Source organism: Crotalus tigris, unplaced genomic scaffold (assembly GCF_016545835.1).
Source record: "Crotalus tigris isolate CLP2741 ecotype Arizona unplaced genomic scaffold, ASM1654583v1 scf7180000019951.354573, whole genome shotgun sequence".
NCBI lineage: Eukaryota > Metazoa > Chordata > Lepidosauria > Squamata > Viperidae > Crotalus > Crotalus tigris.
Genome location: NW_024097787.1, coordinates 112,302 through 127,470, shown reverse-complemented (window position 1 = coordinate 127,470; position 15,169 = coordinate 112,302). Strand labels below are relative to the sequence as shown.

At 40.3% G+C, this 15,169-nt stretch overlaps 1 protein-coding gene across 1 annotated transcript in view; it reads right to left on the bottom strand.

Moving 5' to 3' along the window:
* LOC120317955 (protein LBH-like) overlaps positions 1-12,891 on the bottom strand; it is a 68,340-nt gene extending 55,449 nt beyond the window's left edge. Inside the window, exon 1 of the mRNA XM_039365058.1 lies at positions 12,461-12,891. The gene's annotated coding sequence lies outside the window, so the exon portion shown is untranslated. The remainder of the gene's footprint in view (positions 1-12,460) is intronic.
* Positions 12,892-15,169: the final 2,278 nt, after the last annotated feature.

Below are 15,169 nucleotides of genomic sequence, written 5' to 3'. Positions count from 1 at the left end.
AAGGCAGGAAACAACCCTTGAAATTGGGCAGCCAGTGGTCATGTATTAAGGAAAACCATGGCTGTGGAGAATTTTGGGAGGTATGCAAACCTGACTGGAAGCTAAAGGTGACATCCAACATTTGAAAATGATTGGCACAGAATATTGGATACTATAAATTTCTTTTCCACCTAACAAAATTTTGCCCTAACTTTTAGAACTTTATAGATGCCACTAAAGGGATCTTTTTCTGCTGCCTCCATTAATGTTTTAATTTTCTTTCCTTTTTTTTTTTTGCTTAATAGTTTAAAAGCTTGCCTACCAAGTCTCTCTGACCAGATCAATTTTAATGTCATACATTTACACACTTAAGGCACAAAGTGGGGATATTGATGGAAGTTAGCCCCCCCTGAAGGAAATATTAAAAAGGAGCAGAAAAATATATTTTCCTCAAAAGGACCATACACCTGGTTAGGTACAAGAAACTGCCAACCATGGACATACCGGACCCTTTAGCCATAACCCTTAGCAGTGAAGAAGATGATTTTTCCTTTAATTAGAAAAAGACAGGGGAGATGTTGGAGTTGTAGCCCCCTCCTCGCCCCCTCCTTGCCCTTTCTTTGCCCTTTCTAGAGGAAACGTCTGCGGCAAAGCTCGCTAGCTCGTAACACAAATGGCAAACCGCATGACAGTTAAACAGGATGTTATGCAGAACTAAGCTCGAGAAGGCACTAACCACATGGTTTTGTTTTGTGTCACCAGGTGGGCAATATAGGTCAAACATGACATGTACTCTTGACATGCTCTGAGACTAAGTAATGGGAGTGGTTTTAAGCTTATGGCGCAGCAAGAAATTATATGTATGGCACAAATGTATCACATGTAATCAATGCTTATTTGCATACTGTAATCAATAAAGTAGTTCCCGGACTTCGGTTCGGGGCAGTCCCACCCCAAGAAAGCCTCTGTGTCAGGAGTCTTCTTTAGTGTCAGCTTGTGGGATCTGCCCCACGTATGGGGGGATAGCAAAAGTGCAATCCCCTCACTTGGCACTTGCCCTGGTCCCACCCTCTTCTGCCAGAGACCCTCAGAACTATCCCACTTCTGCCCAGGCCCCCACAGGCCCCCTTGACACGAACGATATAGAGCTGGCCACACCCACCCAGTAGGCCACATCCACTCCATCCACACCCACCCAGTAGGCCACATCCACCTTGGCCACACCCACCTGGCCTCCTGAGGGCAACCATAATGTTGATGTGGCCTTCAGTGAAATTGAGTTTGACACTCCTGTGTTAGGGTGTCAATATTTTAATGCTTAAACTGCCCAGAGTCATTTCTATATAAGATGTGTGGCAAATAATTTTTATAAATAAATAAATCCATAGCCTTTAAAACAGCAAAGCTGGTTGGGGAATTCTGGGAGTTGAAATCCACTCATCTTCAAGTTGCCAAGGTTGACAAACACTGTGGAGAAGTCACCTGCATGACCTCAGGCAAATCTGTAATTGTCTAGTACGGGATTTGACCAGCATCCTCAATCTAAAGCTAACTTTAGAACAGTAAACTATGGGCTGGCCTTCAACAGGAAGAAGGAAAAGGTGAGAAAATCTGATAAGATATACTTATACAAAATTGTTATATTGGGTAACTCCTATTTCCCTCATTCTAGACATCATTGTGCCAATTTTCAAAGGGTCTTAACCTAAAAGCAAATCTGCAGGAAGAGAACAAGCTAAGCACTGGACAGGTCACGGGAAGAGATTTCATATGTAAGTTACCAAATAAATAACTGCTGAAATAGAGACAGTTATGGCACAGTCTTAGTGTGGATTTTCATTTGCAGAGATTCTTATTCTTCAGTGTCAAAGGCAATATAACTCAGAATATCAGTAGCTAAGAAACTACTGGTGTGGTAGACTGAATTCATGACCTTACCAATAACTTCTCATAGACAGCAACTTGCCTACTGTAGAAAAAATTGCAGAATTACACTTTTTCACATACCCCAAATCCATTCAATGAATGAAAATGAAGGACGGTTTTTATTTTTACACTTAAGAATCATGAGTTCAGAAACAGGTGGATTTCAATCAGTAAAGCAATGGTTAAGAAAAAAACTCATTCCCCTGTGGCTCCTGAGGGAGGGCACTCAAATCTTAATGAGTCAGGCAGATCCATATTTAAGTAGGTGGTACATTAGGTATTCTGATTTTCAATTGTAATCTCTACTTTCAAATGTACAGAAATCAAATTAGTATCTTGCTGGAATAAGAACGGTAACACTAGTCAGGACCATAGTAATTGTATTTTGGATCAATTGCAGCTTCTCAGACATAGTGCTATCTATATAGAATGTTCCAGTAATGTGACTCAGATCTTACACAAAAAAATATTTTTTTTCATGAGCCTAAAATCGTTTTCTTCCTATGTTGATAAAACGCTTGAACTGAAACTTGATTTAAGGTTCTCCAACAAGCCTGATCACTCTAAAGGATTCCAAGAAGCTCTATATTTTGGCTGGTTCAAAGACAACAGGAAGCTATCATTTCCTACCCTCTGAACTTCCCTCCTTTCTTAGTACAAGAAAGGAAAATGATGTTTGTTTGTTTGTGAACTCAGTGGCTTACTTCATTTGTGGTAGTTTAATAAAAACTACTACAAAGCAGTATGGCAAAAACAGGGTTTTTTTTAATTACTGTATAACTATACAATTAATTATAACTATAGGAATGACTGTATTCAGCCTACCTCTGATGACCACCTAGCCACGGGATTAAACAATAATATGTGTTGAATCTTCCATGTAGTTAAGGTGACCAACCGTCCTTCTTTAGGGAGGACAGTCCTCCTTTTGTGAGTTCTGTCCTCCCTCAAAAAGTGTCCTCCTACATGACCTCCTTTTTGATATTTGAAGACTAATCTGCAGGGCTTTTCTTTCCTCATAGAACGCTCAGAAAGGCGTTCCGGCACCTTTTCTGATGTTTTTTTTTCAACTTTTGCATGAGCTGTGCTACTTCCCCTATTGGCTTTCGAAAGCAATAGGAATTGCTGCTGAGCGCGCCAAAACACCCAGCCAGCAAATTTTGCACATGTAAGTTGTTTGCAGCGAAGGCGAAATGGCAGGAACTTTGCACCTCTCCCTGCTACCCAATTACACCATCTCCTAGTTAGTTCCGAAGATACCTGGAGGAGACTGGAGTGGCGAAGCCACGGTAACTTTCTCTTGATCTTTGGCCCTGCTAGGGCAATAATGGCTGCGGGGACAAGAGGCAGGGGGAGTGGGGCTGCTGCTGGTGGGGGTGTGAGGGGCGGCGGTGGCTGGTTGCCCCCCATGCTGTGGGAGCCGCAGGGCCTCCTCTACATGGGGTTGCACAAGGTGGGCGGTGGTATTGGCGGGGTGGCTGCAGGTGGGATGTGTCGATGGCGGGCTGCCCCCCAGAGCAGGCACAGCAGGTGCTTTGGGAGCCGCGGGGCCCGCTCTACATGGTGAGGCAGCAGTGCTGGCGGGGCGGCTGCGGGTGGGGGCGCAGCATGTAAGCATAATTACAATATAAAATGTTATTGTTACAAATGTTTTTTATTATGCATTTATCATATTATAGTGTATTCTGTATTATTGTTGCAATGAATAAACTGTTTCTTTTATTTACAATATTTTTTTCTTCAATTTATTTGTGTCCTCCTTTTCATTGTAAAAAAGTTGGTCACCTTAATGTAGTTTGAAAAGTAATATTCAAATGTCAATAGTTAGAGTAAATAAAGCTATGCAGATTGATTTATCAGATTTATACACCACCAATGTCACAGTCTAAGTGACTGTAACCAGTTTACAAATATAAAGTTATAATTTTGTGATAGCAAAACAAAAAATAAGGAAGTCTGGACGTTGATTTATGGCAACTGGACTGCTTTTTCTTCTTGCTTTGAAATGTTTTGCTGCTTATGCAAGTAGTTTCTTAACTTCCAGTGAACTCTATCTGGATGACTGAGAATCTTCACTGACAAAAAAAGGGAATCTTTTTAATGGAGGTAAAATCCAGTTTCTATTGCACACATCTATCTAAAACATTATTTTTAATCCTGTATGGTTGAAAAGTGTTTGGACAATGCCTGGGTAAGCCAAACAGTCTATTTAAAAAAAGGTTTCCAATAATCACAGATGAGTTTTCAGTGCTCTGAACAGCTTCTTGCTGTGAAATATACAAAATAGTAAAAAGGTAAAATAAATTATGCAAAGTATCAGAAGCCAAGGTAATTACTGTTCTTCAAGGGATGGAGGGAGATTAATTCTGAGTACTAGGACTGTGGAGGCTTCAAAAATGAATTAAATTATTCACCTCTCTCCATATGTAATTCCTAAGGCACCTGCACCTTTTTTCACGTGGAAGTTGGGGAAAAAAAGAATCTGCTTTAATTAGAGGTGCTATATTCATGTGATTTAGTCCTACTAAGCGCAAACAATTTTGAAAATGTTTTCTTGGCTTTCTTTCTTCTTACATTGAAATTATGGATCAACCTGATTAGCAATAGTATATGGTATAGTGGTAGGATGTTAGATTTAGGATAAGGAAGTCTCAGATTCAAGTCCTTCCCCATCCATTGGTCATAGCACAATTACTCTCTCTCAACCCAATCTGTCCTAGAAGGTAATTGTGTGGGAAAAAATGGACAAGAAGTAATAATGATAATGATAATAATGATAATGATGATGATGATGTTGATGATGTTGATGATGATGATGATGATGATGATAATAATAATAATAATAATAATAATAATAATAATAATAATAATAATAATAAAGTTGAAAGGGACCTTGGAGGTCATCTAGTCCAATCCCCTGCTCAGGAAGGAAACCCTATATGATTTCAGACAAATGGCTGTCCAGTCTCTTCTTAAAAACTTCCAATGTTGGAGTATTCACTGCTTCTGGGGCAGGTTGTTCCACTGGTTAATTGTTCTAACTGTCAGGAAATTTCTCCTTAGTTCTAGGTTGCTTCTCTCCTTGATTAGTTTCCATCCATTGTTTCTTGTCCTGCCTTCAGGTGCTTTGGAAAATAGCTTTATTCCCTCTTCTTTGTGGCAACCCCTGAGATATTGGAACACCGCTATCATGTCCCCTCTCGTCCTTCTCTTCATTAAACTAGATATAACCAATTCCAGCAACTGTTCCTTGTATGTTTTAGCCTCCAGTCCCCTAATCATCTTTGTTGCTCTTCTCTGTACTCTTTCTAGAGTCTCAACATTTTTTACATCGTGGTGACCAAAACTGGATGCAGTATTCCAAATGTGGCTTTACCAAGGCATTGTAAAGTGGTATTACTTCACGTGATCTTGATTCTATCCCTCTGTTAATGCAGCCTAGCACTGTGTTGGCTTTTTTGGCACACTGCTGGCTCATATTTAAGTGATTATCCACTAGGACTACAAGTGAAAAAAGTAAGGTTCTACACTTAGGCAAGAAAAACCAAATGTACAGGTATAGTATAGGGGGTACCTTGCTCAATAGTAGTAACTGTGAGAGGGACCTCGGAGTCCTAGTGGACAGTAGGCTCGGGCTATTTGCTGATATTCTGACTTAGTTATGTGCCCCTCTTTCCACTTTCTATACTTGTCTTTTTTATCTTTCAATTTATCAGAGAGTTCTTTATGCAGCCATGCTGGTTTCTTTTGAGAGCTGTTATTTTTCCTCTTTGTTGGTATTGTGCTAGACTGGGCTTTTATTATCTCACTTTTCAAAATTTCCCAAGCTGCTTGAGTTGTTTTCCCCTTGAGGATTCTCATCCATGGAATCCTTCCCAAGCCCTCTCTAAGTTTATTGAAATTAGCTCCCTTAAAGTCCAAGACCCTAGTTTGACTGTGTTCTATTGCTTGTGCTTCCATAATGTTGAATTCCAATATTGCATGATCATTTTCCCCCAAGATTCCTGTGGCTTCAACACCTTCTATCATTTCATCTCTGTTAGTGAAAATTAAGTCCAATATGGCTGATATCCCTAGTTCCCTTCTCTACTTTTTGGGAGACAAAGTTGTCTGCCAGGTTTGTCAGGAATCTGTTTGATTTTCCACTTGGTGCAGAGTTTGTCTCCCAGTTGATGTCAGGGTAATCAAAGTTCCCCATTAATATTGTGATGTGCTTCCTACATACTTTAGTTAGCTGACTAGCAAAAAGTTCATTTATTTCTTCTGTTTGGTTGGGTGGCCTGTCGTATACACCTATGGCAATGCCATTTTTCTCCTTTTATATTGAACCAAATGCATTCAAGACAGTTTTCATCATTGTTGTGCTCTATTTCTGTAGAGATATAGTTATTTCTTATATAGAGAGCAACTCCAACTCTTCTTTTATTTAGTCTATTTCTTTTGAATAATTTAAATCCTTCTAACTGTGTGTTCCATTTGTGGGTTTCATCCCACCATGTTCCCGTAATGGAAACAATATCATATCTGCCCTCATTAACCTGAATTTCTAGTTCACCCTGTTTGCTGTTCATACTCTGTGCATTGGTATATAGACATTTGAGTCCTTTATGACTGATTCTGTGTTTACTTTCTACATAACCTGTGTGGTGCCTGAGTTCCCCTATTTTCTTACCACCTGTTTGGTTAGTGCACTTTGTGTGGCACTCGCTATTAAAAGCTTGATTTTGCTTGACAGCAAGGTTGATATTCTTGTCCACACACACATCTATATTACATGCACTGATATCCCTATAATTTTTAGATTGATGGGGACAGGAATATTCTGTATCAATTAACTCACTGTTCCTGTTGTTTAGTTTAAATATTCCTCCAGAGAAATCTGTGAATTTATTGCCGAGTAACTCAGTCCCTTTCTTTGATGGATGCAAACCATCTCTTTTGTGCATTTTGTTGATTGGACCAGCTACAGACATCATGACTAATATAACCAAAGCCTTCCCCTTTACACCATTCCTTAGCCACATATTGAATTCTGCTATATGCTGGCCTTTTCCATTTTGCTCCTTATATACTGGTAAAACGCTTGAAAAAAATAAGCCTACATCCTATCCTGCTAAGGCCCTGCCCCAAGCTCTGGAAATCATTCTGCACAGATAGTACATCTTTCTGGGACAGATCTTTAGTGCCAACATGTACAATAGCCTCCACATCACAGTCCTTGCTGGCATTCTTGACTATTTTAAAAATACGCTTCTTGTCCCTACTGGCAGTAACACCTGGAAGATACCTGATCTCTTTCTAAACCTCTGTGTCCTTTCCTAAATTTACATCCCTTATAATTGAATCACCAACCAGAAGGTGGCTTCTCTTTTTGGATGCCTTTCTCTTCTTGCATGACTGATGTATAATACCTGATTTGCACTTCTCCCTATCAAAAATAAGTTCTTCATCTTGGATCACGATCCCCTGCTTATTTGAGTTATTATCACAACTACCTTGACCTGTCTTCTTAATGGCCCTATTAAGGTCAGTAAGGACACTGTATCTGTTATGCAGGGACACAGCAAAAGCTTTATATTTATGGTTCACAGCTCTCACCCTGCCAGATCCCATGGTGGTCCACACTGCCCTTTTCCTGCAGGATCTTTGTGGTAGAGGGAGCCGATACGGAGGCTCAATAGAGTAGAAGGGCTGAACCAGACACCTAACTTCTGCCTGAAGAGCACAGATTACAGACCCTAGATAAATAATCTGTCCTTGTAGACTAGTGATTTGTTTACAAATAGGACAGTTTCCAAGTTTGAAAAGAGTACTGCGAAAGATAACTGCAAAGCAAGTATTGTACTGAACTAAGCCAGACATTCTGAGATAAAAGGAGTCTCAGATGCACATGCCCTGAATGTACTGCTGCTGTTTTTGATTTTTAGTTGTATGATTTGCGCGCCTTTAGGTTCGCGGCCACTGCTTTCCTCCTCCACCCTCCTCCTTCTTAACTCACAGATTGTAGCTCTTCCCAGCAACCTTTGGGCAGTTAAAGGTGTTATATATGTTGCCTTGAGTGCCTGGAAGAAGGCAGTATATAAATTTCATAAGTCATATCATCAAACATATAGCACTTTCAATTAAACAAGAACATATTTTAATTCATTTCATAAATATAAGTACTATCAGACTTATAGCATAATTCCTAGTGTATCTCAAGCAAAAGTCTTTGGTGTGATACTGTGTGTCAAAATAGTTACTGCTGGATTAAACAAGATGGAAGTCTGTAATCATATAATACATGGCTAACACATACAGATAAAGCTTCCTAAGTTTATGTAAAAAATAAAATGTTGAATGTACCCTTAAATTTCTCATTGTATATATATAAGGAAGAAGATGGGAGAACCAAATCCTAGGCTTCCAGTTGGGCAGCTTAACCTATTTAAGGCCATTTCTGGGATGCTATGAGGATTCTTGCCCTAAGCAGGGGATTGGATTGGGAGACTTCTAAAATTTCTTCCCTTCCTATAATCCAACGATGTTTTCTAAATTATAATATTAATTTTTAAAATACCCATGCCTCCTTCTTTTTTCAAGGATAGGAAAAATTAAAGTTGCCTTTAATGCTGGTAAATTAAAAAAGAATGCATCCGTACCATGAGGAACGAAGATAAGATAGATGGCAGTGAAAAGAGTGCATGTGTTACACACAAATCTGTTTCAGTAATAGGAGTTTGCATTTGGAAGGTTTCAATGAAGTTCAGGGAAACTACTAAAGTAGCTAGAATAATCTAGAGACTCTGAGTATGATATTTTTCCTGTAAATCGTGGCATTATTATTTAAATCACACCTTTATCGTTTCAAGCTCAGCTATCTTTCAAAAAAAAAAAACTATAAAGAAGTTTCGTGTGCTGTTTCAAATATCTAAAACAGTGGGACAAAAAGAAATAACTTAGCCAGCCTGGCTCACTGATACCACCTACAGCTGTGTGAAAAATGAATCATCTGCTTCTAGTCTAAGAAACAAGAAAAAGAGATCCTGGATGTCAGCAGAAGGGGGGGGGAACATACTTTTAAAACCACAACCCTAAGTTTGTGACCACAAAGGGAAATGCTGACTTTTTTTTCCTAACAGGAAGATACAAAAATATACTCATTGTGAACATTCTTATGATGCTTTCACTATCAGTCTCCAAGGTTTCACAGGTAAGTACTTACACCTTAAATTCAATATGTACATTGTCAGTTTTCTAGGGCACAGCAGATTAATTATTTCTATAAATGTAAATGTAGGTGTGACATTGTCAACCTGATTGGGAAATGTTAAAAAAAAAAGCTAGCTTTTTCACACCAGCAAGTTAACTGCAAAGAAAATATTGCTGTACTGAAGTGGCATCTCTGAAGAATGGGGAAAAAATAACCCCTCCATATGTATGCTATGGGAAATAGATTCTCTTAAGGTTCTAGTGTAGAACATTAGCTCAAACCATTGGTTATGCCAAGTTATCTCCAATGTAACTCTCATTAGAGAGCTGAAAAAGATGTGCCATCTGATATACATGTATAGTATGTTGAAGCAAAGGAAGACTACAGAGAGTAAAATATATGTGCATAATTACTATGTGTACAGTTGTTTTTCCACATTCCCTACTTTCAAGAGGATGAAATAACACTGCATAAACTAGTCAACATAAATCCATTGCCAATCAATAATGGACAGCAGTTCACTCAACTTTCCAGGAGGGACAAGAACTCTGTTCAGAAAGACAAAGATATTAAAGACACGGACTATCTGAAGAAGCTACCTGAGAGCAAAGAAAGACAAAGAAGAATACGCAAGAAAAATAAAGAAATGGGTTTCACAAATATCTAGCTTTGAAAAGTATTCAGAAATCCTCTTCTGAATCCTGCTGTGGCACCTGAGGTCATATGAATTCTGAATTATTTATTTCTTACCAAGGATTGTTAATGCCAGTCTCTTTGTGGCACACCCTCTACATATTATTGGTTATATAGCCTAAAGAATATGGCAAGTATAATTTGCATCTTTGTTCTTTCATATATTACAAATATAAAACCTAAAAGAAAATTACACTTTACAAGCAGTCATTACACAGCAATATGGACACCCACTCTTTTTGTCTTCACAAGGCTAAAGGACAGGTGGATACACAATATTTACAATATCAGCGCTAAGCAATGCCTCCACGCAGATGAAGTGTACATAACTCCTACAGTTCCCTGACTTCCATTCTAACTGTTCCAGTAAGTAGTATGCAGCTCTAAACCCTGAAGATATGAAATGAAGATCAGCCAAATCAGATTTCGTATTTAAGTATGCATACATATCACATTTGCATAGAATGTCACAGCAAAGTTCTAGTTGACAAGCAAATTTGTTGATAAAAATGGAAGCCGAAAATTCTAGCTTGTCTCTCTTATCTAGAAATAATAATTTATAGTTTGTTATGGGATCTGACTTGTAAAAGAAACAACAATTCAGGATCTGAGACCTGATATAATATTTAACTTATTGCTTTTTATGTCAGCAACTCCTCAGGGGCTCATATCCTTTTTTACTTGCTTTGTAAATCCATAAACATAGTTACTCAATACAAAATGTAAAGTAAAGCTATATTAGCTGTGGCTTCTGAGATTTTCTCTGCTTGTACAAAGTGAAAGAAAAGGAGGAGTTGAGACATTTTTTGAATTCCTAAATTAGGCTTTGTGCATCTGAATGTGGCCAATAAAACATACTGTATGTAATCTCCCCCAAAAACAAAACCTATTCAATTTTTGTCAGAAATGCCAGGCAATTATTTTTGGGTGCACAATTATTAGATTTAAGTTTGCAAATGCACAATGTGTGAAAGGATTTTGTTGGCAAATAATTTTCTTTGATCTTTGATCCTCTTCTATAAAATGGGGACAGTCATTTTCTGACTGGGCTCCAGGGCATATGAAATAAAAGCTAATAATAGTAATTCATCTATACAGTAGATGAAATATGAACGATGGCAAAGTATAGACATGCAATTGTTTTACAGATATCCTTTTTTTAAAAAAAAAGTATTACTATATGCTTTGTGTAAGAGAACCTGTATCCTGCTTTCTTCCTCTTTTTTCCACAATGGCTTCTATCCCATTTGTTTCAGCTTCCTTGTCTCCCAGTGCAATCTAATGCACATCTCCTTAGAAGTCTGACCCACTAAGTTCAATTTTTTATTGCCCTGTACACTCTGCCCTGTATGCAGAGTGGAACTTCTGATTTCTGACTGAAAATGTAATATGCTAGTAGATTTATATGATCATCATCATCATCATCATCATAGTCGTTGTCATCATCATCTTCATCATCACCATCCACTTTAACTTCCACACCATTGCATAATATCAATTATTACCAGCTAGAAAATACTTTGTTTAGGGAGAGACCTGCTGTTTTAATTTCGGGGGGGGGGGGATAAGCTACCGGGTAAAGTAAAATAACCGGATCCTACAAGTTCTGATTCTACTCCAGAAAGGAAGTCTCTCCCCTCTTAAATGGGAAGAGCTGACTATGAAGGAGGCTCAGCTCACAAACGGACAGACCAAGGCTCGGTTTTAATTAACCCGTCTCCTCTCCACACACTTTCCAGGCTTCGCTCCTGCCCGATCCTCCTTTCTGCCACCAATCTGTGCACGTCCATGTTCCTCCCTGGGCTAAAATGTTTCAGCACGGGAACGCCTTGCCTCCCGCATCTGTCTTTTTCTTCCCTTCCCCACATTGTGAATCAAGCGGGGTCCCATGCTCGGCGTTTTCCCACCTTCGCCCATCGGGGAAAGAGAGAGAGCGAGAGAGAACGAGCGAGCGACCGAAAGACCTGTTCAGTAAAAACGCCGAGCCCGAGAGGATTTGGTCTCCCGCTAGCCACCGAGCTGGAATAGCTGCATAAAAAGAGACCTTCCTCCTTCGGTACCTGGAGGCAATCTCTCTCTCTCTCTCTCTCTCTCTCTCTCTCTCTCTCTCTCTCTCTCTCTCTCTCTCTCTCCCCTCCTCTTGAGCCCACAAGCGAAACCATCAGTCAGACCCTTCCCACTTTCTTTGGCCCTTGCAGCGTTTCTCTCCAGTCCGGTTGCCTCATGGAAAAAAAGCACCTTTGGGACAACCCTGACCTGGATGACTGAGAATCTCCATAGACTTTCTTTAGTCTCTCCACTCTGCCCTCTGGAATCTTTCTCCCTGTCGCCACCCTAGAAAGCGCCCGGCTGCCGGCTCCTGCCCCGGGTCCCTCCTCGCTCCCTTCTTTCTGCCTCTGAGCCGGGTCCCATCCTTTGGCTCCCCCTTCCCGCCCGACGCTTGCTCGGCCACTATCCGGACTTCCTTCCCTGCTTCACTTCCCAGCACCTAAGCATGATGAACTTTCCTCCTCCTCCTCCTTCTCCTCTGGCTGGCTGTTAGGGCATTCCCAGCTCCCCTTCCTTCGGACCTCTCCTCGATGGCTCCTTTATCCGACCAGCCGCGGACCGGTGCCCTGCAAGTCACCTGGAAAACGCGGGCGGGCAGACGGGCGGCGCCTCCTCACTTACCTGCTGGCGCCAGGAGCCGCGGCGGCGCTTCTTCTCTGCCCGCCGAGTCGGGGCGCGGGCTGCCTAGGGGCTCGAAGGGCGATCCGGGCAGGCAGCGAGCGCTCGGGTGGCCATGCACGGAGCCGAGCCGCTCGCAAAGAGAGCCTGAGCAGCAGCGGCACCGCGCGTCAGGCAGGGGTTGCTACTGACATCTCCGTTCGTTCCTGCTTCTGCCGGCGCGGTCCTCGGTTGACACGCAAAGCAGCTCGGCGACTTTCAGGAAAGGGGAGAGGAGGAGAAAATGCGGCGGCGGCGGCGGCGGGGGAGGGGAAGAGACGACGAAGTGGCAAATCCCACCCCAAGTTCAATAGGAGCGCTGCCCTGCCTCGGATACTTGGCGATGCGCCTCCTTTAAGGAGTTCAGGTGCCAGACTCCCCTTGATTCTGTAAAGTTGTCACTGAGTTTTTTGTCCCTTCGTGGGGTTGCTTTAAATGTTGACCCGCGCTTTGGGAGGTGGGTGGGGCTTACCAAGTTTCGAAACTCTACAGAACTTTCTTCTGCTAAAGGCCTCCCAGAATGTGGAATGATCCTTTCTGGCTGGGAGTAAAAGCATTCCTGGGTAGATTTTTCCAAACAACTATATATGGAAGTGGTTTGCCATTGCTTTTTCCCCCCCAGTTATCTTTCGACTTCTTAATATAGTGTAGAAGTCTAGATTCTAGCTATCCTGGTGGCTTTTGCACAAAATCCACTAAGATCAGCCCTAGTCACTTCAGTGCTGCCATTTGCTGAGGATGTGACCTGAAGGCAATTCTATTTAACTCTGAAACCCATAAACCAGTGTTTTGGAGGCTTGACAACTGACTCATTTATGACAGTTGCAGTGTCCTGGGTTAATGTGATCACCTTTTGCAAGCTTCTGACAAACAGAGTAAAGGGGGCAGCCAGATTCACTTAACAACTGTATTATAACTTAACATCTACAGTAATTCACTTAACAACTGTGGCAAGAAAGGTCATAAATAGGGCCAAACTCACTTAACAACTGTTTCATTTAGAAATCAACAGAGATTTTGGGCTTGAGGTCGTAAGTTGAAGACTACCCATATCTGAAAATGAAATTGCCTGGAAATTGCAGGCTTATATGTTAGACTGGACATCTAAAGAAATATTCTACAAGAAGGCGAATCACTTCTACAGTATAGGGGAGTTATAGTGCTTCAGATCCAAAGCTGAAAAGATGCTTTGAAGTAGACATAGACTCTCATGTTAACGCTATACTTCTCTACACTTTTTTTTTTAATGCTATACTTTTTGTTGGACTTATATGATAGAAATCAGGAGACTGTGAGTTCTAATCCTGCCTTACACATGGAAACTGATTGGGTAATTTTGTGCCAGTCAGTGAATCCCTGAATGGATCAGTATGGGTTGATTTCCCCCCCACACACACACACACAAAGCACTTGTGAGAAAACATTAGGAAGGAAAAAAATGTTTCTCAGAGCAGTCAGCTCAATAAATGATTTAGTATATTGGACACACAGTTGTATTTGGTCTATTTCATTTTACAGCATTTCTTCAATAAATAAGAAACCTGGTTCAAATCCCATCAGCCCACTTTTAGTTTTAAAAAAATATTTACCTTCCATTTTTAGAAAGTAAATAAAGTTTGCTTAGAGCAACAACTAAAGATTAACTTCCTCCCAAAATCTGCAAAATATTTTACATTTCTAGCAGCTGTTCAGTTGTCCATGATTTGAATGAAAGTCAAAAGAGGAGAGCAACAATGAATCTCAGCAGTGAAATCATTCCACAGCCTCGGAATCATTACAGTGAAACCTTCTACTATACCTCCAATGTAGAAGCATATTTTAAAGTCAGTATCAAGGGCTCACTTACATAGAATAGTTGTATTCAGAAATATATTAATCAAAAAGTATTTTGTAAGCAGAATAAATAGAAGTATTAGTAATAGTTACAGCAAAATTAGTTAGATTAGAGCCAGACTTAAAGCAACAGAATTCATTTTGAATTCTGGATGTTTCCTAGCATGTTTGGTCCGAAATAACATCTGTGAAATTCAGCTATCCCTCCTGATAATTAAATAGAAGGGAACATATACAAAATCACTCCTTTCCATACCAGTGAGGACTGTGCTGTACAAAAGATCCCTTGAGATGAATCTGAGCAAGTAACACAGCCTCCTCTAGGCCAGGGCTGCTGGCCAACCCTATGGTCTCCCTTACACCAAAGTAAATCTCTTTCACACACACACACACACACACAGTCCAGTCTAATATACATCTCTTCAACCCTACTCAAGAAATAAGGAACAGTAAACACATGGGTTTCCTTCTGAGGAAACATGCTGACCATTGCATTATAACCTAAGTGTTCTAATACTGAAAATAAACAATATAATGTCTCTGAAGATGTTCTGATTTCTTTCCCTAATAGGTTACCATAACCCCTCCTATCCCTCATCTCAAAATTCACAGTTTCCAGAGAATGACTCCCAGGATTTTATTTTTTTAAAAAAGAATCAGACTAAACAAAAAAGACAGCATTTTACATTAAGTAAAAAAGGTTTTCCAGTATAATGATCATTATAAAAAAATAAAATAAAATAAATTGCCTCTAAATTCTCTTGTGTGTATATTGCAGTGTATACTTTGTATACAGGGTGTATAGTGTATACATTGCAGTGTATACTTTGACTTTCTTCA